The sequence below is a fragment of the Loxodonta africana genome, chromosome 2 (genome assembly GCF_030014295.1).
Source record: "Loxodonta africana isolate mLoxAfr1 chromosome 2, mLoxAfr1.hap2, whole genome shotgun sequence".
NCBI classification, from domain to species: domain Eukaryota; kingdom Metazoa; phylum Chordata; class Mammalia; order Proboscidea; family Elephantidae; genus Loxodonta; species Loxodonta africana.
In genome coordinates this window covers 164,010,945-164,036,649 of record NC_087343.1, presented here as the reverse complement: position 1 = coordinate 164,036,649, position 25,705 = coordinate 164,010,945, and the positions used below count along the sequence as shown (strand labels likewise).

Sequence of the window (25,705 nt, the reverse complement as noted above, 5' to 3'; positions counted from 1 at the left end):
AGAGGGGCAGGGAAGACCTTTGCATCTGGAAGTCATGGAAGAGGTGGTTGTTTTTTCTTCTCTCCTTAAAATGTGTTTTTTTCTCCTCAGAATGTGGCAGAGTTTAGAGGAGGAGCCCAGGGTGGGATGACTGTGGTACAATGTCCCATGTGTTGGACATGATGCCTGCAGTACAGCTAAAGTCCTATGCTACTGCAGAGTCTGGCTGATGCCCAGAGTTCACTATGAACTCAAACCTGTATGAGGAGGGGATGGGTCTCAGAAATCTCCATCGGTACCGTGGAGTCCCTGGGTGGCGCAAATGGTTAAGCGCTTGACTACTAGCTGAAAGGTTGGCGGTTCAAACCCACCCTAGAGGTGCCTCAGAAGGCAGCTGGTCAATCACGTCTTTGGGACTGAAGGAGAGAGTTTGCCTTAGTGAGCCTTGTGAGACACTCTCCCTCAGAAACCTTGCACAACTGAGTGTCCTTAGATGTGGCGTGGCAGCTTCCTGGGGTGTCTCCAACTGCCCAGGTGTGAGTCCTAATTGCTGTCCGTGCTGGCCTCTGGAAATGTTTGACAATGTGCGGGCATTTGGGGGTTACTCAACCAGTTCTGAGATGTTGGGGTCTCCCACCTCCTTCTCCTCCTCTCCCCACTACCCCATGTTCTCAGGAAGAAACAGGACACAGTCACGGGTCCAGAACTTTATTACAGTTACAGAGCATAGGAGAGGCCACTTGGGTCTCACTGAAGGCTTGTTTTCCCCTCTCCCCTGGAGGGAGAAGGGTGCTCTTGGGAGACAGCCCCGCCAGCCAGGCCAGGCCAAATTGCGGGGGAGATTCCACAGCCAGCTCCACAACATGATGGTTAAAAGCAAAAAACAGATTTGATTTGATCCCAGCTTCTCAATGTACTAGCTGTGTGGCCTTAGACAAGTCTTTTAACCTTTCTGGGCCTTGGCTTCCTTCTCTGTGAAATGGGGGAAATAGTAGAACCCGCCTCACTGAACTGTTCTGAGGATTAAACCAGGCAACGCCTGTGAAAGTGTTTAGGACAGTGCCTCACAATTTGTGAACAGTCGGTGAATGGACCTTCTCTTCGTCCTCCTTCTTCTTATTATCCGGAGCAAGTCAGATTTCTCCATGGTCAGGCCAGCTCCAGTCTCTGTGTGTGAGGGGAGAGGGGCCACATATTTATGATGTGGGCTGTTAGGAAGACTCCCGGGGATACCTGTGGGAGCCACCTGGTCCCTGGGAATATGGCAAGTCAGATATCAAACTGAAGATTCTGGGGCCATGACACGTATTAGTTCTATCTATACCATGAAAACACCAAGAAGCGTTTGTGAAAATTTCGAGTTTTACGCCTGGGCCACTTCAGGTCTTTTGGCATTCAACCAGTTGGCACTCCTCAGAGCCAGTCAGAGAGTTGTTTTTATTTTTGAGATTTTGCTCTTGACTAAGAAATTGCCGTAAACCATTGACCTCGACATCAAACCCAGCTCTGCCTTTCAATCTCTGGGCTGGTCGCTTTACGTCTCTGAGCCTGGCCAACCCCACTGACCTGAGGGGCACTTTGAGGATGAGACCAGGCTATGAACGCTCAAGTAAAGTCAAACTGTAAGTTCTCTGAACCAAAAAATAGCTTATTTAAATTTGCTAAATATATCTGCTTTGAGCATTGTGCTCTTTTAAAGAATTACCAATGTGAGATCAAACTGACAACAGTAACTCAAAAGGCTGGAAGGGAAGCTTAGAGGACAGCGAGTTTAAGACAATGGTTGTGGGATAATTTGGAAAAGGACAGCGAGAATGGTAGCACAATTTGAGTGTAATTAATGTCACTGAATTGTACATGTAAGTGGTGGAGTCATTATTGTTAATGAGATGATACTAAACTAAAACCAAACCTGTAGCCGTCAAGTCGATTCTGACTCATAGCAACCCTACAGGACAGAGTAGAACTGCCCCATACAGTTTCCAAGGAGCAGCTGGTGGATTTGAACTGCTGACCTTTTGGTTAGCAGCCAAACTCTTAACCACTACGCCACCAGGGTTTCCAATGAGGTGATAGATGGTGAAAACAGGGCTTAAATGTGATTGGGGCAAAAAGAACCCTCTTGGGGTGGGGTAGGATGACTGGTGTCTGAGTCCTGTGTTCAGTAGCAAGATTATGGCATGTGGAGGGGACAGCTGGTGTTCCTGGAGTGGGTAGAGGCAGGCCTCACCACCAGGGGGCGTTCTGAGTTCTGCATCTTGAAGAATTTTCCACTTTTTCGTGGTTGCATAGCAAATTGTACTAACTTAGGTTTTCAGTTTACCTAGCTAATTTAATAAAATTTTAAAACAAATACACGTGTGTTTATTAGTTTAACAGTCACAGGGCGAGCTGGGAGCGCGGGAGGGAGGGCGGGAAGGGGAAGACGCACATGGCCTGTGGTATCCTGGCTCATCTACTGCTCTGCTGAGGGACCTTGGACACATTTCCTAAGAGTATGATAGTGGTGAAATTCCCACACCCAGCTTCACAGGGATGTTACGAAATTACGTGTGGACACAATGGAAAGAAAAGCAACTTAAAGGTCAAGAACGTGGTCTGTCAGTCCTTACCTCCAGCGCATGGCCTTCTACTTGACTCTTATCGAATGCTTGAGCTGAGGCCCCATGAGGGGCAACTCTGGGATGGGAAGAAGCCGGATCCAGCTGTTAAACCATGACCTCAAGAACAGTATTTCCAGGAATCCCCATCTTAGCATCTAAGGGATTCCTGGGAAAACTGGACCGTGAGGACAAGGTGGGAGGGAGTGGCCTTCAGCAGCCAGGTACCGTGTCCCTAAGGACCAGGTGGCCTGTTCTTCTGCATCCAGCCCCGTCTGCAGAAGCCAGCAATGGACACCACGTATTGTTGGTGTGGCCCACTGCACCAGGCAGGAGTCGTGGCTGAAACTTCAAGTGCCCTGGGAAGTACCATCTCTTGTAGTCAAAGGCCAAGTTGTCAACCAAAAAGCCTCTGGCATCCCAGACCCCGGTCCCCCATGACTGCCATGGGCAGTGTGTCATCCTGAGTCTCCAGCCAGAGGGGTGGATTTACTCTGCACCAAATGAGCAGATCGGTTTCCAGTCTCTATTTTGTAACTTCCTCACTGGTGACCTCAAGCAAGTCACTTAACCTCTCTGAGCTTCAGTTTTCCTCAATTGCAAAATGAGATAATATAGGACCTACTAGATAAGTTGAGATAAATAAGATTTTTAGGGGGGTAGGGTGGAGGAGGGAGTCCATAGGATTAATGGAAAGTGCGTAGGTCTGTCTTTGCTAAAAGTAACCCCAGATCTAAGGACAAGACTAGAGAAGGACTTATTATGCTCTCTGCCTGTTCTCCCACCCCCAAGGTTCTAGGATCAGATGCAGTAGGTAAGAACATGGATCTGAAGTAAGACAGATTTGGGTACAACCCCAGCTCAGCACAATGAATGTGTGACCTTGGGCAAGTCATTTAACTGAACCTCAGTTTTCTCATCTGCAAAATGGATCGATACCACTGCTCATCTCCCAGACTTGTTGAGAGATTAACTAAAGTTCTTCTTTGTCCCGTGGTTCCCCTCTGCTGTTTCTTGCTTGTCTGAAGCCTTTGGAAGTGCTCAGACATTTGTGAGATACCTGAACTGGTTTAGGCAATAACTTGGACCAAGGTTAAGTGTGCAGAGAATGAAGGGCCTGACTCAAAATCCAGGACTTTTGTGTTTAGGGCTAAACGTGTTTTTAGGAATTGTCTAATCCCCAAATGGTGACTGGCTTTCAACCACGAGTCATTAGAATTATAACCAGAAAGCTCTTTAGAAGCAAGGATGGCGAGATTACATCTCACATACTTTGGACACGTTATCAGGAGGGACAAGTCCCTAGAGAAAGACATCATGCTTGGTAGAGTAGAAGGTCAGCAAAAAAGAGGAAGACCCTCAAGGAGATGGATTGACACAGTGGCTGCAACAATGGGTACAAGCATAGCAACAATTGTGGGGATGGCACAGGACCGGGCAGTGTTTCCTTCTGTTGTGCACAGGGTCGCTATGAGTCGAAATTGACTGGACGGCACCTAACAACGATCTGGGACCCAGTGCTGAGAAGGAGTCTCAGGTGCACCTAGCACTTTAAGAATGGTTGCCTTGACAGATTAGCAATGTCTGCCATGGGCTCAGAAGGAGAAAGTGGAGACAAGGTGCGGGGTAATGGCCACCGCCTAGTGGTCCAACACCCCATTTTACAGATGGACAAACTGGGGTGCACAGAGGAGTGAGGACTTGCCCAGAACCATGGAGCAGGTAACTAACTGCATGGGTCGGACTCCAGTCCAGGAACTTCCCCAGCACAGAAGGCAGCCAATAGTGTGGAGACTGGAAACAGCCCTGTGATTCCTGGTGCCCCCCGCCTTCCTCCCTGGACCTCCGCACTTACCGCTGCCAGGCCAATGGCTGAAGAAAAACTTCCCCCTTCCCGAGCTACAGTGCTTCATCTCAGACTCCCAACTGACCAGAGATGCAGCACTGCACCTCAGGCTGGGAGACAGGGCGCCATGGAGTGGGAGACAGGGTGCCACGCAGCTGTGCACCCGCCGGGAACAGGGGGCTCCACCTGGGCAGGAGAGGGGCGTTAGAGGGCTTCGGCTCCGCCCCACCCTTGGCCTGACATTTGAGCCCTCCAGGACCAAGCCACCACCTATCTTTTCTTTTCTTTCTTTTTAACAGCTTTATTGATACACAGTTCAACCACTTAAAGTGTACACTTTGTGAATGCACTGAAAAATACACTAAAAATTGTGCAACTATCGGCGCAATCAGATTTAGACTGTCTCATCACTCCAGACAGAAATTCTGACACCATTAGCCCCCAGTCTCCCCATCGCCCTCAGCCCTGGGCAACCACTTCTGCCTCTATGGATTTGCCTATTCTGGAAGTTTCATGTAAATGGAATCACACCACATGTTGACCTACCATTTCATCCCATGGTTACACTTGGTGCACCCTACGCTGCAGGAAAGCACCACCATTCATGGTCCCTGATATTTTATGGCATCGAATGTTTGCCTCAACCTTCTACCTGGGCTTCCTGTCTCCATTCCTCTTCCTCCTCACCCATCCTGCCACACAGCCTCCAGGATGATTTTTCAAAATGCAAATATGATCATAACTCTCTCCTACTTGAAACCCCTCAAAGGCTCCCCATTGCCCTCAGACTGAATCCTGAAGCTGTCACTGAAGGCTCTGAGGTTGGCCTCTCCCTCTTGGGCCCTGCTCCTGGCCCTTGCTGCACGCCAACTCCAGCCCCGTGGCCTCCTTTCCCTTCCTCAGCTGCGCCCTGCGCCCACCCACCTCGGTACATTTACAGGGTTGTACTCTTTGCCTGCCCTCTCCGCTCAGTTCCCTGCCTGTCTGCTCCTCATGTGCTCTGTCACAACGCAAAGGGTGCTTCTTCAGGGAAGCCTTCTGCTCTGATTTCCTCAGACATCAGGCCACCCCCTCCCATGCTCTCGCCCATCTTACACCCTCTTTCAAATTCCTTTGCCGGCTGGTGATGTAATTTTTGTTCATGACACCTCCACTCCTGGACTACATGGTCCACCTGTGAGGGGCCCTGTCTACTTACTCATCACTGGAATCAGGGCCAGGCGGCGACATGCCCAATAAGCACCAGATGGGCTGAACCGGATTCCTCGATCTTATTCTCTCCAGTATTAGAGCTAATTGCATCTCCATGTCTCTGAGGGCAATCCTACATGATCACGTCTTATTAACTTGGGGGTCCCTGGATCTTGCTGGGAAGCTCTGGTGGCACCATGGTTAAGACCTCTGTTGCTAATCAAAAGATCCGCAGTTCAAATCCACTAGCCCCTACTTGGAAACCCTATAGGGCAGTTCTACTCTGTCTTATAGGGTTACTATGAGTCGGAAGTGACTCATTGACAATGGGTTTGGTTTTTTGGTTTGGGCCTTGCTGAGGGCTTTGTACATGATGACAGGCCCCAGGGAATGCCATTGTGTGTATAGTCAACTGTGTAGATAATGACTGTATAGATGGCTCATTTTCCTCTGTGCACCTGGCTTGGATGGGAACCTCTGGGTAAGCAGGCAAAGACCATTTCCTACTCCACCTGCCCCTGCTGAGATCTCAGGTTCACCCAGGGAACCCTCCTGCTTTGCTTGACGGCTGCTGCAATTGCCTTGACGCTGGATGACATACACTCCCAGGGATGTCTGAAGGAGGCTGGGAAAGAGCAGGAAAAAATACATCTCCTTAAAACACAGGAGGGACAAGTGGAAAGAGAGAGTTTTTCTCTGTTTTGCCACCCGGGCAGCTCAGTTCTGAGGGTTTCCAGTGGCACAGCTACTTCCTGAGGTATTCGAAGCCCCAAACTGCCTTGCTTGAATTCTCTTGCAGGAATTCCCTTCCCACCTGCATTTGGCTAGAGAGTGACTTCAAGACTGGGACCCACTTCTGGGGACACGGACAGCCCATAACCTATCTGCTCCACTCTCTGGGAGCTCCCACAGCTTGGAAAGAAAACCCTCAGCCTGATCACATGAGGCCCAGGGAGGGATGTCCTAAAACATGAAGATTGGCTGAAAGGAACCCAGTTAATAAGGCTAATCCCTTGCACTCACTTGGTGTGTGACTGTTTCCAAAGCCCTTCCACCGAATCTGCCTCTGGCTTCCCCAGGAAGCTCGTGGGGGGACGGGTTCTGGGGCAGTGCGTGACCTCAGTGTTAGCTTTCTCGCCGGCCGTTGCTGCTGTTAGGTGCTGCTGGTTCGTTCTGATTCATGGTGACCCCGTGTGACAGAGGAGAACTGCCCCATAGGATTCTCTAGGCTGTAATCTTTATGGGAGCAGAACTCCAGGTCTTTCTGCCGTGGAACTGCTGAGTGGGTTTGAACCACGAACCTTTCATTCAGTTAGTAGCCAAGTGCTTAAATGTTGCACCACCAGGGTTCCTTTAACTAACTTGGGAACAGGTTATCCCCTGTCCATTTTCCTTCAGTCCTTCTATTTACCGGGGCTGGGGGGGGGGCTGGGGGGGGGTTAGGGGGGTGGGAAGGCCTCAGTAGGGTGCTATCCTGTCTCTGGTCCCTGTCTAACTCCTGCTCATCTCCCTTAGGCCTCAGGCCCAGAGCCTTGCAAGCAACAGCCTCAGGTTCAACTGTAATAATGTTTCCATTTTACTATATTTATTTTCACCTTTGTTTTCTAAGTATGCACAGTGATAGAGTTTTTGTTTACAGTAGCTCTAAAAAGTTTATTTTGAAGTGTTAAAAAATGACATCTTAAATTGAAAACTACTATGATTGTATGAAAATCTGGTTAAAGTGTCAAAGGGGTCGCCTAAATGACTGAAGTTTGGCGAACAGGGTTCTATCACATTTAATCTTTAGAACATGGCGGCGGGGGGGAGGGTGGCCAGGGGAGGGTTATTATCTCCTTACGGAGGACCAGAAAGGTGAGGCAACTGGTCCTGGGTCACCGAGCCAGGGCTTGAACCAGGGAGGTTGAGAGCTGTTTCTACCCCACCTTTCTTTGGGCTGGGAGCTCTGGGGGCACAGTGGTTAAGAGATCAGCTGCTAACTAAAAGGTCAGCAGTTCGAATCCACCAGCCACTCCTTGGTAACCCTATGGGGCAGTTCTACTCTGTCCTGTAGGGTCCCTATGAGTTGGAACCTACTCAACAGCCACAGGTTTGGTTTAGGTCATTGGGCTAAGAATCTTACAGCAAAGACAACATCTCTCCTGAGTTTAGAAACAAAAACTTGATGGGAGGCAGTACCATGTTCCCCCAGAAGAGACTCTGATGCAGGGACAAGGAGCTAAGATGCAGCCTTTGACCAGAAGATAGAATTGGCATCCAGCTCCTGTGTGGTCCTTGGTGTGTCCCAGCCCTGGCTATCGGCTGCCTCCTTCTGTTCCTTTGTATCTAAAATAATCACAACGATGATATCTGTAATAAAAGCAATCACGTTTTGAGTGTTTTTATTTGTGCTAGTCTCTGCACATCTCCAGGCCTCCATAAGAGGAGAATTTTTCAATGGCAAAGAGCTAGGATCCAAGCTGGGATAGTAACTCAACAGCTGGCACCGGGACCCTCGTTTTTAACCTCTATGCTGAATGTCTCATCCCCTGACCAAATTACCAATTCTCTGGGGTTGGGACAGGGTCTAATATTTCACCTGTTCATCCAGCAAAATGAGTGCCCAGGGGAGCTGGGACACAGTCTGACGTGGTCCTTGCCCTGCAGGAGCACAGTCAGGACGAGGTGGGAGGAAAATGCCCCTGACAAGGTGACGAGGGAGCAGACCCAAGTGACATAAGAGAAGGCAGAGAAAGGCCTGCCAAGGGCTTGGAGGACAAAGAGATTCCCTGGGGGGTGCTGGGAGGGCTTCCCTAGGTGGGCTGGGAGGAGGGGCAGAGGTGCAGGAAGGGTGTGTCATTCTCCTGGCTCTCTGGCACCGGGAATTCTTTTCTTGAGTCTTGCCCATTTGCTGGGCGGGCAGACCATGCTGGGTCCTGACCCCTGGTCTCCTTCAAATGAAAGCAGAATTGGAAGGGCCTCACTGAGAAGGGGCTTCTATAGCCCCCATTGTCCACTTACCCCAGGAGAGGCCCCTTTGCACTCTGGGCTCCCAAACAGGAGATGAGGGAGGTCGCGCAAGAGCCCCGGGTTCTATCACCAGCTTGCCTGGTTACTTCCCACCAGGGTGCCTTCTCATCTCTGTGGCTCTGTGTCTCCTTTTGTATAAGCAGGCAGTTAGACCAGGGGTCCAGAATCTTACCTGAGGCTCTCAGCGCTTTCAGCTGTAAGTGCTGGCCTGGGGGACTGCTTCCCTGGACGATGGTTGTTTCCCCTCCCTGCTCCCCACTGTCTTCGGTTGTCACTGAGCAGGGGAGAACCTCTGTCTTCTGTTGGGAAGCTCCCAGGAGGCGTGGGTGAAGGGGAGGCTAGGAAGGAGAAAATAAACAGTGGCTGTCTGGGTTTTCTCGCCAGGACTGAGCAAGGAGGCCTCCTTGGGCTCCTTCCCTTATATGGCCAGGCCGCTCTGGGCTGGGAGCCCGCCGCTCCGCTCCCCCACCCTCCAGATATTCAGAGCACTGGGGGCCACTGATGGTCACCTGGGGCTTTGCCACGGAGGCTAGAGGAAAGGCCAGAGGTGGAGGGTGGGGCCCAGGACATGTCCAGTAATCACCTGCACCACCTGGTCAACTCCTGGCCTCTGGGATGCTTGGAAAGTGTGTATGTGGGTAGGGGGTGCATGTGTATGAGAATTATATTGGGATAAGTTGGGGGAGAGGGGTGTTCAGAGAGAAAAGTATCCACCTGGTTCTGACTCAAGCCCTAAATCATGGTGTGACCCTGGCCAAGCCCTTTCCCTCCCTGGCTCTCTGTTTCTCCGTTGTCAAATGATGGTATGGAAAATGGTAATTTTCATGGTTAGTCCTATGAAATGGGAACTTTTTTTTTTTTAATTGTACTTTGGATGAAGGTTTACAGAACAAACCAGCTCCTCGTTAAAGAGTTAGCACATATATTGTTTTATGACAGTGGTTAACAACCCCACAACATGTCAACATTCTCCCTTCTCGACCTTGGATTCCCGATTACTGGCTTTCCTGTCCCCTCCTGCCTTCTAGTCCTTGCCCCTGGGCTGGTGTGCCTCTTAGTCTCATTTTGTTTTACGGACCTGTCTAATCTTTGGCTGAAGGGTGAACTTCAGGAGTGACTCCATTACTGAGCTGAAAGGGTGTCCAGAGGCCATACTTTCAGGGTTTCTCCAGTCTCTGTCAGACCAGTAAGTCTGGTCTTTTTTTATGAATTAGAATTTTGTTCTACATTTTTCTCCAGCTCTGTCTGGGACCCTCCATTGTGATCCCTGTCAGAGCAGTCTGTGGTGGTAGCCGGGCACCAGTTATTTTACTGGACTCAGTCTTTTTTTTTTCAGTCTGGTGGAGGCTGTGGCAGTTGTGGTCCAAAGTCCTTTGGGCCAATCTTTCCCTTGTATCTTTAGTTTTCTTCATTCTCCCTTGCTCCTGAGGGGGTGAGACCAGTGGAGTATCTTATATGGCTGCTCACAAGCTTTTTCAGACCTCAGATGCTACTCACCAAAGTAGAATGTAGAATGTTTTCTTTATAAACTATGTTATTGAGGCAGGAACTTTGGTATCCCCATTTTGCACAAGGCAAAAAAAAAGGCTTGGAGATGCTAGGGAGTGAGGCAGGCAGGATTTGAACTCAGGGCCGTCTGACTTCAGGGACTGTGTCTCAAACTGGTTGATTGCTAAGGCTCCTCTTGGCGACAGTATTCAACCACTTCCAAAAAATCTAAACAAAACCCCTTGCTATTGAGTCAATTCCAACTCATGTGTTCCATAGGGTTTTCAAGGCTGTGAACTTTTGGAAGCAGATCTGTTGGCCTGCCTTCCAAGGTGCCTCTGGGTGGGTTGGAACCACCAACCTTTTGGTTACCAGTCGAGTGCTTAACGTTGGTACCACCCAGGGACAATACTCAACCACTTACGTGTGCCATATGGAGAAGGCTATATTTGATGGGGGTGCTTCCCCGGAAGGCCAGGGAGACCCAAGGCCAAAAGACCCACCCCCAAAAGGCTGCTCCCTTAAGCAATAAGGGCAGGGGCTAACACTCACTCTGTCCGTGTTCCCACATCCCTGGCACAGGCTCAGGGCTCAGGGAACGGTGTGAGGAATCATTGAATGAATGAGCCTCAGTAGTTGCATCTGTACCATGGCACACTCCCCGACTCCCAGGCATTTCTGAGGATTAGGTAAAACAGGGGGTGAAATAAGATGGTGTGGTCTTTCTGTTCACACAAACAAGTTCCTTCTTCCCTCTAAAGTGCCTGCCTGTGACTCATCCCCAAACCAATGTTTCCCAAGCTAAAGACTCCCCACTCAGTCCAGCTGTGGGACTGAGAGATGAGATCTGCTTGGGGTCTGGGCTCCAGGCTCTGGCTGGAGCCTAAGGCTGGGCCAAGGTCCTGGCCCGGCAGCAGTGACCGTGGGAGAGGCTGCAGGGGGGACAGTGGAGGGAGGAGGCGGGTTGGCTGCTGGGAACAGCTCAGAAATGCGCCTCACACAAGCATTCACATCCTGTGTGCTCTTGAGCAGCCCTGGAACCTCCCTCGCCCCATCAATCATCAGGGCCTCCTCTTGGACCCCAGCCCCCTTCCTGGTGACCTAGGGAGGGCCGAGGGGGCTGAGCACTGCCTGTCAGCAGGGCCGAGAGACCGCAGCTGGCCGCTCGGCAGGCCTGCTTAGTGTCGGAGCTGGACAGTTGGGAGGAGGTGCCTGCAGCCCTCCTAATCCAATTTGTTTAGACCCAGTCTCCCAGGCTCATCTGCCAGTGAGTAAGGGCCCGGTGTGCGCGCTGTGCTGGGATGCACGTTTGCACACAAATGTGTGGCGTGCAGAAGTGAACAGGTGTGTTGCCTTATGTAAGACAGGCCTGGGCCTCGTTCCATGTTCCCGGAATGTCAGCTCCTTCCTGGAGCCCTGCTTCCTTCTCCCTTCCCCTCTGTTCACCTCGCAATCTTCCTTTACTTTTTCCATCCTCATTTGGTCTGGGGCTGCAAATCCCTCCTCTTCAACTAGCTCTTCCTGTGACTCTGACCTTCACCTCTCTGGGCCTCAGTTTCTCCACGTGTCTTATGGAGCCAGTAGCCCTACCCTGTCTGCTCCACCACGTGCATGAAAGTCTCTTTGTAAATTGGAAAACCTGGGAAGAATGCGGCGAACGGTGAAAACAACTGGTACCATTTATCGAGTGGGCAGGGATGGTTCAGTGGTAGAATTCTTGACTCCCACGAGGGAGACGTGGGCTCAATTTCCAGCCAATGCACCTCATGTGCGACCACCACTCGTCTGTCAGTGGAGGCTGACGTGTTGATATGCTGAACAGGTTTCAGCAGAATTTCCACACTAAGGCAGACTAGGAAGAAAGGCTTGGTGACTGACTTAAAAAAAAATCATCCATTATAAACCCTATCAACCACAAGGGTTGTGCATGGGCTTGTCACGAGTCAGGGGCCGACTCGACAGCAGCTAACAACAACTGTTTATTGAGTTCTTATTGTGTGCCAAGTACTGTGTATCCAGGATACATGCCTGACCTCTTTAACCCTCTCAAAGCCTCGTGAGCTGGTTCTCATCAGGCTAGAGGCGCAGTGACTTGTTCAAGGTCACACAACCACTGTGTTTAGAGTTTGAATTCTTAACACCCTGTTTATGCCCTTCCAGGGACAATTACTATTAGTCCCACATTTTCCTCTTAGTCATTTATTCACCAAATCCCACAGGCTTTGCGTTGCTGTTTTGTAGGGAGGATGGGGTTGGGTGGATTCTTGGCTCCTGGTTGGTTTTCCGTTCTCTGGCTCCACACCTACGCCTCAGAACCCACAGGCCCTGAATTGCCTCCACTCCCACCAGTCAGGGCTGTCTTCCTTTGACCAAGCTCCTTTCTGATTTTTGGAGATTGAGGCCTGGTTGCTGGGTCATTGTGAGGGTCGGGCTGCAGACTTTATCCTGAGGGGACAGGGTTACAACGGGAGCTGCCGGCAGAGTGGCATAGGGTGTAGACAGGAGGTGGGTGCCCAGATGGATAGGGAGGGGATGGCACTCACAGTTCTGTTTCCAGGCTGCCTGCCCTCCTCTGGTCCCCAGGAGGCTCCCTCAGTGGGGTTTTTGCTCCTTTGATCTCAGAGTTGTAGGGATGGTTCTTTCCAGCCATTCCAGCCAGTGCCTTTGCCTGGAAGGAATAAAGATGCCATCTGTCAGAAGGACGCAGGGGCCATATGGCCAGAGACCTGGCCTTTAGCATCCTGGCCGTTAGCAACCAGGCTCTGAGGGGTTGTATGAGCCTGCGTGACTAGATACTGGGAGGCCTCAGGCTGAACCAACTGAGATCCTCCAAGCCTCAAAGGCCTGCCCCTTGGGCTCTGGGCAGCCATCGTTTCTGCTCTGACTGCCTGGTTTTCAAGGAGGGTCTTCTGAGCATCTCCAAACTCCAAGAGCAGGGAGAGGGCTGCCTTCCCTTCCTGGCACACCCAGGCCCCATCAATGAAGGCAGAGATAGAGGAACTTCCCTGGAGGCACCTCCACCTCCAGTCTCACATGTAGGAAAGGAGCCATTTAGGGTAGACCAAAACCTAGGGTGAAGATGGTGGCCAAGGCTGAAGGGGCAGCCCTGTGGCTGCTGTGATCCCAAGGCCTTCAGCCTGCAAAATGCTCTCTCTGCAACCCAAGGAGCATTCACAAACACCCCCAGATGTAGGAATGACTTTGCTCCTTTGACTGAGGTTCAAAGAAGAGCCCTGGTGGCGCAATGGTTAAGCATATGGCTGTTAACGAAAAGGTTGGCAGTTTGAACCCACCCAGGGGCTCTGTGGGAAAAAGACCTGGCACTCTATTCCTGTAATGATTACAGCCTAGAAAACCCCTTGGGACAGTTCTACTGTGTCACATGGGGTCACTATGACAACAAAGAGGTTCTGCAATTTGCCCAGGGTCATCTGCTGAAAGTAGCAGAGGCAGGACTTGAACCCAGGGCTCCTCATGCTCAGCTGACTCCTGAGCATGGGCAGGGCTGGCGAGGTGACCACAAACAAAGTTCACATCATCATGGTCATTGCAAAAGCCCCATACCCTCTCCTGGCCTTGTTCTTTTCCAGGAAACACTAGGGGCTGGGAACAAGGCCACTTCTGTGAGTCAGATGGCCCGCAGGGGCAAGAGGGCTGAGGTTGGGCTCCGTGCAAGTGCACAAGTCCTTGCTCACGCTGGCTCTTTCTGCAGGGACTCCCTTGCCCAGAGCTCTCCTTCCACAGCTCCCCCATGCTTGCGCTTGTGCTACTTGCAGCCTTTGCTCTCCTTGGGTCTCCAGCCCTAGTGTTTCCATAGCATGCTGGGAAAGACTAGAGAAGACAGGGGCCATGGAGCCAGACTGACTGCCTTTGAATCTCACTTCTAGCCCTTACTAGCTGTGTGACCTAGAGCCAGCGGCTTCACCTCTCTGAGGCTCACTTATTTGTAAAGATCCACTGAGGTAGATGTCAAGTGCAAGCACAGTGCCCAGCACGTAGTGAGACCACAAGAAATGGCTGTGATTTCATTATTAGCAGGGGGCCCAGGCATGAGAGGAAGAGCTGAAGGGAGAAGGCTGAGGGCAAAGGTCTGAAGCGGCATCCAGAGAAGAAGTGGAAGTGGCGGTGGGGGCTGGTGCGTGGGGCGATGCGACTGCCCTGGGCCCCTGTTCCCAGAGCGCCTTCCCACCCCTTGGATGGCCCAGCTGAGTTCACCAACCTCACACGCTCCCTACTTCCTCCCCAGGGAAGGTTGCTGCCGGGGACTTTTGAGCAAGTCCTGGGAACGCAGTTTGAGGCAGAAATGAGGGAGTTGCAGGGGAAAGGGAGGAGAAGGAAAGAAAAGGGTCCCAGAACCTCCCACCTTCTGTTTAGCAGCTGAGTGCGTTAACCCAGGAACGCCAACAGTAGCCGTTATTGTTGTCGGGGCCCTGGGTGGTGAAAACAGTTAATGCGCTCAGCTGCTAACCAAAAGGTGGGAGGTTCGAGTCTACCCAGGGGCTCCTTGAAAGAAAGGCCTGGTGATCTACTTCTGAAAAATGAGCCACTGAAAACCCAGTGGAGCACAGTTTTACTCTGATATACATGGGGTCACTAAGAGCAGGAGTCTGCTTGCCAGCAATTGTTTTTTTGGTTTTTGTTTTAAATCAGGCTTACTGTATACCAGGCACCCTTGGGCATGCTACAATAATAACAATAGCTAACGCATTGGTACTTTGATGGGCCCCACATGTGCTAAATGCTTTATTTTAAATAGATTTTCTCATTCGGCCCTTACAATCACTTATGAGTGAGGTACCTTTCTTCTCCCCACTTTACAGATGAGGAAATGGAGGCTCCCGGAGATTACAGCACTCACTTAAGGTCATACAGCTAAGTGACAGGGTCAGGATTGCATTTTCATGGCTCCCTTATGAGACCAGACTATTCATGGAGCCGTTTTTATAGAGAGACAACCTGAGTCAGTATCTCATGGAGTTTTGTGAGGCGTGTGTTTGTCTTTGTGGAGTGGGGGTTATGAACAGAGAAAGCATTTCAGTATAAATGAAGGCCATCTGGGACCTGTTAGGGTCTGCATGTATCTGGAGGCAAGGAAGCTTCTAATTTTGTTGTTGTTCTGCCTCTGTCCCGAGGTATTTCTCCCTTTCACCCTGTATGTTAAAAAACACAATGATAAAGGAGTTGATTCTCCCTTCGGTCCTGTCTGCTTTGTAAAGAATGAGGACCTCCAGGGTCCCAAAGGTTTTGCTGGGGCTGGAGGATGCCTCCTGGATAACTCAAATTTTGTTTTCTTCTGGAATGTGTTGGCCGAGTAGCGTGACAGGCTAGGCACCAGGTCGCTTGTGATTGTTGTGCGATTGTGGACAAGTGTCTTCCTCTCCCTGGGTCTCAGGGAATTTACTCCATGCAGTGGTAAAGGACTGGGCTCAGTGGTGTCCATGGCCCTCCAGGTCCGGCAAGTGGAGACCCACCCCATCCCACTGGTGTGAGTGTGAAGGAAGGCAAATGGTCCGCATAGACCTCCAAGGAGGAGGGAGGAGATGGGGCATCAAAGGTTGAAGAGGGTGCTCCCCCACCTGCCCCTATTCCCTTATCCCACCTCTCATGACTCAGCCCAGAGCAGACCCCAGAGACCCAGACCAGGTGGGGTTTCCGAACCAGGACTTGAAGTCATAAAGCATTAGTGCAGGAGGCACTCTAGTCTCATACCCATTGTTCAGATGAGGAAACTGAGGCATGGAGAGGCGAAGCCGCGAGCTCATGGTGATGCAGCCTGTCAGAGGCCCAGCTGGGATTCCAGCAAATGTCCTGACCCTTCTACTCACTGAGGGATCATAATCAGTGATGTCTTAACAAAGGGGCGCCTGGAGGAAGGCAGGAGAGAGGAGGGCCTTTAAGTTCCTTTGGCTTTGAAGATGGAATAATCACGACTTCCTTCTCCTAACATCTTTTGGCCCTTCCTAGAACCAGATGGCGGATGTTTGGAATTTATGTTGTAAATAGTGTTTAAGAAGGAGGTGGGGGTGCAGATGTGTTACTCTCTCCAACCACCAAAAAAAAAGGGGGGGAGGGATCTGAGGGAGGAGAGAAGAGAGGGGAGCTGACAAGGGGAAGATTGGAGGAGAAGGGAGAAGTGAAGGGGAAGGAAGAGAGAAAAGGATAGAGTGATGGGAGGAAAGGGAGGGAAAGGAAGAGGGATAGATGGGTTGAGAGTGAGAGCAAGACAGAGAGAGGCAGAGAGGAAGCAAACTCAAAGGGAAGAGATGGACAAAGAGGGAGGAAGATTGAGACAAGGTGGGCAAATATGAGGAGGGGACACCCAGGGAGGAGGCTCAGACAAGCTCCATCTTGAGTTCAGGAGCAAACCCTTGAGGTTTCTAAAAATAGCTCAGCCTTTCCCCTCACAGAGCTGGCAGCAGGGATGAGTGAGGCACACTTGCCCTTTTATGGTAAGAAAAAAACCAGACCCTCAGAGGAGAGCTGGGCTGGAGCCTGAAGTTCTGGATGAAGCCCAGCACCCCCCTCGTCTGGGGTGGGCCAGGGCCGCATATGGAGTCATGACTGGGTGGTGGGATTTCCTGGCCTGAGTAGCCCCAGGCTCTGTGAAGAAAGGGCTGAGGTGGAGGTCAGCAGGGGCCATCTTGGAAAGCTCTAGGGTCCTAATGGACCCCCAATGCTTAGTGGAAGTGTTCCTACAGACATCTGGTCTACCCATCTCCCCGTTTTACAGATGTGGGTTGAAGCAGTGGGGTAAACTTGTCCTCACACAAGGATGGCTTATGTGCCTGTCATTCTGGAGGGTAGCGTTGTCAGTGGAAAGGGCACTGGTCTGGGAGTCAGGATACCCAAGACCTTCTCCCAGATTTGTCCGCGACTTGCTGTGTGACCTTGAGCAATCTGTTGAACCTTTCTGGTTTCAGGCTCCCTCACTGAGATGAGCTTAAGGGCCTTCTCTGCTCTTTGCCTGTCTGGGAATTCAAAGGCTGGGAGGCCAAATTTGGACTTAGCAGATGTTGTCCCCAGGCAGAGGGGAATCCCGAGGCTGCTGTTTCTTCTTATACCCAAGCTGGGGAGACAAAAGCTAAGGTGGATCTGGATGGAGAGAGAGGAGGCGCCACAGCAGATCTGGAGTTTAGGAGGCAGATCATGCATGGAATCTTTGACTGTCTAAGCTGGTTGCACCCAGCCCCTCACCGTATACACTAAGATCAAAAAGGATCTCATACTTGAGATCATGCTTAAGGTCAAGTGGAGAGTTGAGGGAGAGCCAACAGTAGAACCAGGTTTGGTTCCCAGCCTTGGGCTACTTCCTCTGTAGGAGGCCTTTCATCGGCAGCAGTTGACAGTTTTGGGGACCTCCTCTGGGTATGAGAGGGGCCTTCCTGGGCACAGCAGCCAGAAATCAAGACAAGCTGTCACCTTCTGACTACCCCCTGGCTGCGCACCCACCTCTCCTCTGTCTCCCTGCCCTGGGCTGCAAGGAGCATACCATAGTCTCCATCCACGGCTAGAAGGCTGGAAAGAGGCAAAGAAGGAAGCTCAGGGCTGGCGGCCACTCTCTGGCAGCACCATCTCGGGCAAGTCGCCTCTGTCATTGGGCCTCAGTTTCTGCATCTATAACATGAGGAGATAGGCTTTGATGCTCTTTAAGGTTCTTTTCAGCTCTTACAAGGTTACGATGCTTTGAGTTTAGGATTCAATTCCAGGAATATTTATTAAGCATCCTCCAGGTCAGCAGAGTGAATGAGATGCATATAGCAACAATACTCTGCAGCTCTGTAGTCGGTGTGAGGTGTGGAGCCATGGCTCAAGGTTCCTGGAAGCCCCAATTCTGAAGCCCTCTGTCTTTATTCCAGAAACCCCTGGGCGAACTCTCTGACCCCAGGCTGACCCTGGGCTCAGGAAGTTCTGGTCTTGAGCGTCCAGGGATGTGCACTGGTCTGGTCAACGTTCATGCCCACTGTCCTGGGATCCTCACCAAGCCTGGCTATCCCCTTGGCTTCACCCTTCTCTCCATCCACTGCCACGTGGCTGCCACATCTGAGGCGCTGTATGAACTCCCTCCCACCCATGCCCACCCCCAGTCTTTCCATAATCCATCTTTCTGTGACTCAGCCCTCTGAGGATGCTTGCTTTCCTTTTCCAGCCTCCTGTGACACCCCGCCCACCACCTGGAGAACGTGGAAAGGATGGGACTGGAGAGAAAAGGAGGAAAAAATAAAGTATCTTGGTTCTAAATCGTAAGCTTTCCCTGTGACCCTCCTGGAATTTCCATGCAGACTCTCTGGAATGCAAGAACAGGGCTCTCTGGGACTCTAGCCTCCTCTAACTCATTCCTGCTGAGCGGAAGGCGGTCAGCTGGGTGTTCTCTTGGGACCTCAGTCTCATATCTAGGCCCCAGGTCTCTCCGGTCAGGGCTAGCATCCTCTGGGAAGGGCAGAAGGGGAAGAAGGAAGTGGGAGAGAGGGTCCCAAGAGGCCCCTGTGCAAAGCTGGGGTAGAACTGATGTCATGCCTGGTTAGGAATCTGGTACAAGGCCACAGGAGACTCAGCAGTGTAAGATTGCCCCAAGACAGCTAGAACTGGAAAGTCAAGTCCCAGGCTGGTGGTGGGAATGGCCATGAGGCCCAACTTCCTCTTTACAGATGTTTGATTCCTCTTTACAGTGTCCCTGCTAGGCTTGCGTACCTCTGATGATTGGGAGCTCGCTACTTATTAATCACCTGGTCCCTCTTTGAACAGGCTACTGGAGACTCCTTCCTAATATCACGCTGACATCATCCTCCTTGGGGCTTCATGTCTGGTCCTCTGGGACTTCAAAGGACAACTTCCTGTTTCCCAGAAACCTCCTTAGAGGTTTAAAGGTGGTGACTGCAGCACTCAGGCTTCCTGCCATTCCTGATTCCACCCTGATGTTTCCTTTTCCCATCACCTGGTGTCTCAGAGTTGCCCAAAGCCTAGATTTTCAGGTCTCTCCCTTGCACTGGGGCTCTTGACCTGATCGTGTTTTGGGAGAAGAGGACAAACATTCTAAAGAAAGGGACTCCTCCAAGGGAGAGATAGATTACCAAGGAGGACTCTCCCCAACTTATGGGCCTTTGGTTTCTGGTTGCCAAAGCCACTCCATAATCAAATTTCCCCCCACTTTGCCAGCCTCATGCCTCATTGAGCTTCTAGACCAGCCCTGGGTTCCAGCCAAATGGGCTTGTGTTCTGTTGTCCTGAGAATGCCTTTCCAGCCCAGCCCCTGCACCTTTGCACACAGAGCTCTCCACCTGGAACACCATCTCCTTTCTTCTCTGTCCATCCAAGGTGTACCCCTGCTGCTCTGACCACCCAGAGGCTCCCCTTCTCTGAGAGCCTGGGCACCCATCATCACACATGAGACAATCTCAAATCATGAAGCATCACAGCCTGAATGGGCCCAGAGAGCCGGTGCACTTACCCAAGTGTGAGTTGCAGGGCAGGACCAGAGTCAGCCTGTTTCTTTCCTTTTCTCCCCATCTTGCACAGGCTGTCTCAGCAGAAGCCATCAGACTCAATGGGACTGTAGGATCCCGTGCTTGAGGTCTAGCAGACCTCGGGCAGGCTGGCCAGAGGCCCTGCCCAATTCTGCTCATGGTCCCTGAGCCTGGAGCCTGGCCAGGGGGTGGTAGTCACAGCCACTTGACCCCTATCCCTGTCTCTCCCTGAAGGAGGAAAAGGAGCAGTGTCCCCATTATGCTTGCAGGGTCCAGTGTGTTTTTCAGTTTGGAGCTTTGTTAGTTAGTGGTGTGGACTTCTCTATCTCCACTGGAGCGCAGCTCGAGTCAGAGGAGGGGTCTTTGAGGAGTGCGCCTAGGCTTGTGGCTGGCATGTGTTCCTGGGGGGGAGCCAGGTGGGTCTGTTTCTTCCACCCTTGGTCTAGCCAAGATAGGCTGTATGGGGCCAGGGCAGCCCAGGACTGATGGAACATAACGGCATTTGGCCCACACCAAGGGGTGCTTGTTGTCAAGAAAAACTGTTTTGCCAGTGTCTGTTCGGTATCTTTGCCCCTGAGAAGGGGGTGGTGGAGGACCCTCTGTCTCTGCCCTTACCATGAGAAGGTTTACTCTAAAAGGAGGCACCTAGAAGGAATAATCTAGAAGGAAGACTTTCAAATAGCATACTCCTCCAAATGCCAAGCGTTGGCCCTATAAGGCAGTCCAGAACCTGAACTAGTTCTTGCTAACAGGCTCACCTGGATGGTGCTAGAATTTAGCAGTTAAGAGCATGAGTGGTTCTGGAGTCATCCAGATGTGAGTTCGAGTCTTGTGACTTTGGGCAAACTACCAAACCTCTCCGAGCCTCTGGGTTTCCAGAGGGATGATGGTGCTTACCTCAGAGAGTGCTTGGCAAAAGGCCTGGCACTTGGGAAGACTTAAGAGAAGGCAGTTATTATTTTTGAAGGAACAAGGGCAGTTTATCCTCCTGAGTCCCTAAGAAGAACTGGAGCTCAGTACAGACAGCGTCTCCTGCCCTCCTAAAGAAGCTGTCTTTCATAATCACATTTTAGCAGTTTTTTTTTTTTTTTTTAATTGAGGTAACATATTTGTGACAAAACATTTGCCATTTCAACATTCTACACAGGTACAGTTCGGTGATACTAACTTACACTCATTATGTAGTTCAACCCTCACCCTTACCCATTCCTCAATCTTCCCATCATTAAAACCCATTGCTGTCAAGCCCATTCTGACTCATAGCAACTCTATAGGACAGGCTAGAACTACCTTATAGGGTTTCCAGGGAGCAGCTACTGGATTCGAATTGCCAACATTTTGGTTAGTAGCCGAGCTCTTAACCACTGAGCCACTAGGGCTCCTTTCCATCACTACCAGTTGTTTTTTTTTAATTAAGTACTTACTCCGTGCTAGTCACTGTTCTAAGGGCTGCGTGAGTTTGGACTCATTTAATCCAGGCAACAACTCAATAACCCAATGAGGCAGACACTCTTATGATTGCTATTTTAGGAATGAGTTAACTGAGGCACAGAGCCTTTAAGATGTCCAAGGTCACACAATTGCTAAGAGGCAGACCCAGTTTTCAAACCCAGGCATCCCGGCTCCCATCTGACCCCTTTACTCACCAGCCTATCTGTCTTAGCCCTACCCTTACAGTGCTCTGATCCCTACCTGGCCTCCTCATCACCTGGGCACAAGGATTCACCCCACACCTGTAAGCCCCCCCAGCTCCAGAGTTGGCCTCAGTTTCTCATCTGTTCCAAAAGGGGCCTGGATGAGGTGGTCTCTGTGGGTGACCCATGAGAGTGGCTGAACCGTGCTTTGCATTTTTTTTTTTTATGCTTTTATTTGAAGAAAAGGTTCCTGATCCTGAAGCATTGCTGCTAACAAGCCTCTTTTGCAAGTGAGAAGGGGGCTGGCCTCTGCCTGGCTCTTATGATGTGTGGCGAGGCCCTGTGGGGCCTGTCTAGACAGGCCATTACGAGTGGCAGCCAGTGTGGGCTCTTTCCCCTGAATTCCTGCAGATTACCCTGCAGGCGACCTCTGACTGGAACATGGCCACTGAGCCACTGCTGGCTGGGGGAGGGATGCAGGGACAGTGCCCATGCCCACACCAGGGCCTTCGTAAGTGTCAGAGATGTAGGGTGCTCTGCAACTTGGCTCGTGGGCGGGATTTGTAGGCATCCATGTGGACAGCAGCTATGACATCCTGCAGAAAATGCTCATGCATTTCTCTCTCTGTTTCCTTTCTTGACTTTTTAAGTTATACCAAGTTGCTATACAGAAAATAAAATGTGTAACATAAATGCTTCAAGACGGCTGATAATTTCAAGTGTTACCCAGGAGCTCGGACACCGCTGGAGGGAGTAACGAATTTGGAACCTAATCTGGGGCTTCCCCATAAAGTTGACCGGCCTACTTACTATGACCCAGCAATTCCACTCTGGGTACAAACCCCAGAGAAACTCTGGCTCATGTGCACCAGGAGAGTTGTACAAAAATTTTCAACTTAGCAACGGTCAGAAATAGCCATTACTATGGCTTTTTGAACAAACCCTCGTGACTGTGTAGTTCGAAAATTTCTGGAGGAGGCAGGGTCCAGGCCCAGGCCCAGCCCAGCCCAGCCTGACCTGGAGGGCCTCCGAGCCCCTCTCCTCCAGTTCCCTCAAGCAGGTCAGTGCAGACACTGGGCCTGGCGCTTCCTCTTCCTTGGGGCTACACGTGTCAGTGCTTCCTGGGCACTGATCGGTCTGGGAAAGGGCTGACTTTTCCCAAAGAGCTTCCGCATGGCTCTGAGGGACCAGAGGCAAACTCCTTCTGCCCATGGGCAGTGGTGGGACTGAAGAGCCAGCGGTGGCCTCAGAAGGAGAAGATGGGTTCACCATGTAGTTCAGTCTCCTCTATAAAGAGGGCTTACTCATCACATTGCAGGCTAGGAGCATGTGTTTTGGTGTTGGACAGGCTGCCACTTTCTGGCTGCATGACCTTGGGTAAGCTTCTGCTCCTGAAGGGATTTCCTTCTCTATACAACTGGGGTTGACGAGAAGGATGCTGATTCCTACCTCAGTCCTGGGAGGACTAAATGATAACACGGGAGATTCAGCCCAGTGCCTGGTTCCTGGGAAGCCCTCTGTACATATTCTACCCCTTCTACCAGATACACTGGAGGCTTCAGAGGAAGTTCCAGGGTGGCGGAGGAGTATGGCAGGAGACAGAAGACTCCCCGGTGGAGGAAGAGACCAGCCTGGGGCAGCCAGCACATATGCCTAGGCTTAACAATTCACAAGCTGTGTGACCTTAGGGAAGCTTCTTAACCTCTCTGTGCCTCAGTTTGCTCATCTGCACAATGGGATAATAATCGTACCTGCCTCACAGGGTTGTTGTGAAGATTAAAGAAATTAATTCATATAAAGACCTTAGCGTATTGCCTGGAGCAATAAAGGCGCTCCACCAATGACAGCAATATAATTCTTATTCACACCACTTTATGGAGCCCTGGGCTGGGAAGAGGGGCTGAGTTTTGCTCCAGCTCTGCCATCATCTTGTGGTGTGACCTATAGCAGTACTTTCCCCTAGGTGGCTTCAATTGCCTCAGCTGCATTTATGAGGGTCCCAGGCTGCTCTACATTACTGCATTCCCAAAACTTTCAGGCGCATGGGAATTACCTGGGGAGTTGGTAATGCAGACTCCTGGGCCCCACTCAGGATTCCCTCTCAGTAGATGAGTATGCAATTGTTCAAACACCATACTTTGAGAAACACATTGCCCACACGTTCCCTACAATGAAGGGACTGAGACCTCATCTAGCCCTTTATGCATCTCAAGCTGATCCCTCTTCTGTGTCCCTTAACCAGTATTTGAAACCTCTGACCTCTCCACTCACCCTCCTGCCTCTTCCCAGACCCTGTCCTTCTATCCTCAGCAACTCCAGGTGCACCTTGGCCAGGTCTTTTTCCTATTTCTCTCCAAATATAACTAAGGTCATCTTGCCCACAAGTGGTGTGGGATCTAACCATAAGATAGCACTGGTCCCATTTATATGTCCCGCACCTGTCACGGCAATCGTGTGAGGTCAGAACCAAGACTGTACCCATTTTATAGAGGAAGAAGCGGAGGCCCAGAGATGATAAGTGACTTGCCCAGGGTCACTTGTCTAGAAAGTGACCAAGCCACAATTGGGCCCAGAGGGTTGGATTCCAGAGAAGGAAGGAAGAGAAGGGACTAAGTACTATGGCAATGTAACCAGTACCAGCCGAGTAGATTCTGACTCATGGCGACCCCATGTGTATCAGAGTAGGCCTGTGCTCCATAGGGTTTTCAATGGCTGGTATTTTGGAAGTAGCTTGCCAAGTCTTTCTTCCTAGGTGCCTCTGCATGAACTTCAACCTCCAACCTTTCAGTTAGCAGCCAAGCACCTTAACCTTTTGCACCACCTGGGGGCAAGAATCTCCTTTTTGACTGCGATGGCCTCCGGCCTTGTGTGACCAGAATGGGAGAGGGTAGGGTGCTGAGCAAGTCTGTGCTGGAGGACTGTGTTCCGTTCTGGTCCCCAGATGTCCCGAGTATGTTCATAAAAGTGAGACTGGGATGTTGCCTGACTATCTTTGAGCCCCCATCCCAAGCCCCTGCCTCCCACCTAGCCTGCCACTTAGCCACCGTGATGCTTGTCAGAAGTCTCTTGCCTTCCTCCAAGCCCCCCTGGCTTCACCGATTCACCCCCTGATGCCCTCTGCACCCTTTTTCTGCTCATCCTGCTCTGAGGGTCATGTACCTCCTATGACTCTGAATCCCGAGATCAGCCTCCCAGCAGCCACCTGGAACAGAGTTCCTTCCCCACCAAAGGCTATGCCAGGGGACCAGGCCTACCCTGCAGCTGTAGTCAGGGGCCCTCCTACTCCCTCACCATCACTGTGGCTCAACCTCCAAAAGCTCCTACTTCCGGCATCTCAGCCCAAGGTCAAAGGACAGGCTCAGTCCGAGGATGCCCTGGGGGAACTTCCCCACACAGGTGCCCCTCAGGCTAAACTGGGGATCAGAAGCCACATCTCACATAGAGACCACTTCGATCCAACTGCCTTATTGTACAGATGGGGAAATTGTGGCCCAGAAAGGGCAAGGCACCTACCCATGTCCACACACAAGCAGGCAGTGTGTGGCAAAGCAGGGCTGGGCCCAGGGCTCTGCCCTCCAGCCAGTGCCTTTCCACTGCTATATGCGTAGTGGACCCCCAGCCTGCCCAGCCTCTCTGCCTGCGGGGTCCTCACGACTCCATTCCTGTCCTGAGCTAACATTGCTTCTCTCCCAGCTTTGTTTCTTGAAGATGTTATTTGAAAACAGTCTCCTTGCCAGGAGCCCCAGTCTCTTGGAGCTGTGAAGTCAAAAGCTCAGAGAAGGAAGAAGCACTGTCTACGAGAAGCCAGGGAAACTGGGCTCAGACATAGGCACAGCTGTGAAGCTTGGGCCGCAGGACGTTAACTATGTCCAGTCCCTCTGTCCCTCCATTTAACCACAGAGAAAAGGAGTTTTCAAAGCCAAAATACTTCAGAATTAGAGTGGGTCAGGGCTGGATGGACGCTTAGAGATCATCAAATCCAGCCCCTAACAGATGGGGACGACCAAGCCCCAGAGAGGTGAAAGGTACAGAGCTGGTTAGCAAGAGAGGAAGGGACAGAGCCCAGAATGCAGCATCCCTCTGGAGAGGAGGCAGCGGAAGCCCCCATTCATGCACCCATGTCTTACCTCTCTTAACGTCTGGTCAAGGGATGACTCCTTGTGGCCTGGAGATTGGGGTCAGCCCGTTGGGGGGATGATTGGGGTGTCACTGCTTCTCAACTAACTTGACCCGGCCTCTGGCACCCCTTGCAAGCATGGGGGCATTTTTAAATGGCTGGCACTGGGCCCCCCTCCCCTCAGCCCCTTGCCCGTGGCTCCTGGGCCACAGAGGCTTCTCTGCCTTTTACCTTATATGAGCTGAAGAGGCGAGCCCGGTGTTGGGGTGAGGCGGGTACCAAGTCCTCCTGGGGGCCCCCCATTGGCCCGGGCGCCTGCCACGTGACCGCCTCGCCTTGACCTGCCCCTGGTGCCGAATGTTGCTTTTACCCCCTAAGGAA

The 25,705-nt window shown here is 51.4% G+C and overlaps 1 long non-coding RNA gene across 3 annotated transcripts; it reads right to left on the bottom strand.

Annotated features, from left to right (window-relative positions):
- Window positions 1-671: 671 nt before the first annotated feature.
- On the bottom strand, window positions 672-25,535 carry LOC104846053 (uncharacterized). 3 transcript variants are annotated; one of them, XR_010319740.1, is made up of 5 exons: window positions 25,335-25,535; window positions 12,657-12,781; window positions 8,798-8,963; window positions 7,795-7,965; window positions 672-1,146 (listed from the first exon to the last, which is right to left on the bottom strand). It is a non-coding gene; the product is annotated as an uncharacterized LOC104846053 (long non-coding RNA). The 3 variants fall into 3 exon arrangements; XR_010319741.1 differs by lacking the exon at window positions 672-1,146 and adding an exon at window positions 17,603-17,727 and having other exon boundaries at window positions 7,243-7,965; XR_775764.3 differs by lacking the exon at window positions 672-1,146 and having other exon boundaries at window positions 7,243-7,965.
- Window positions 25,536-25,705: the final 170 nt, after the last annotated feature.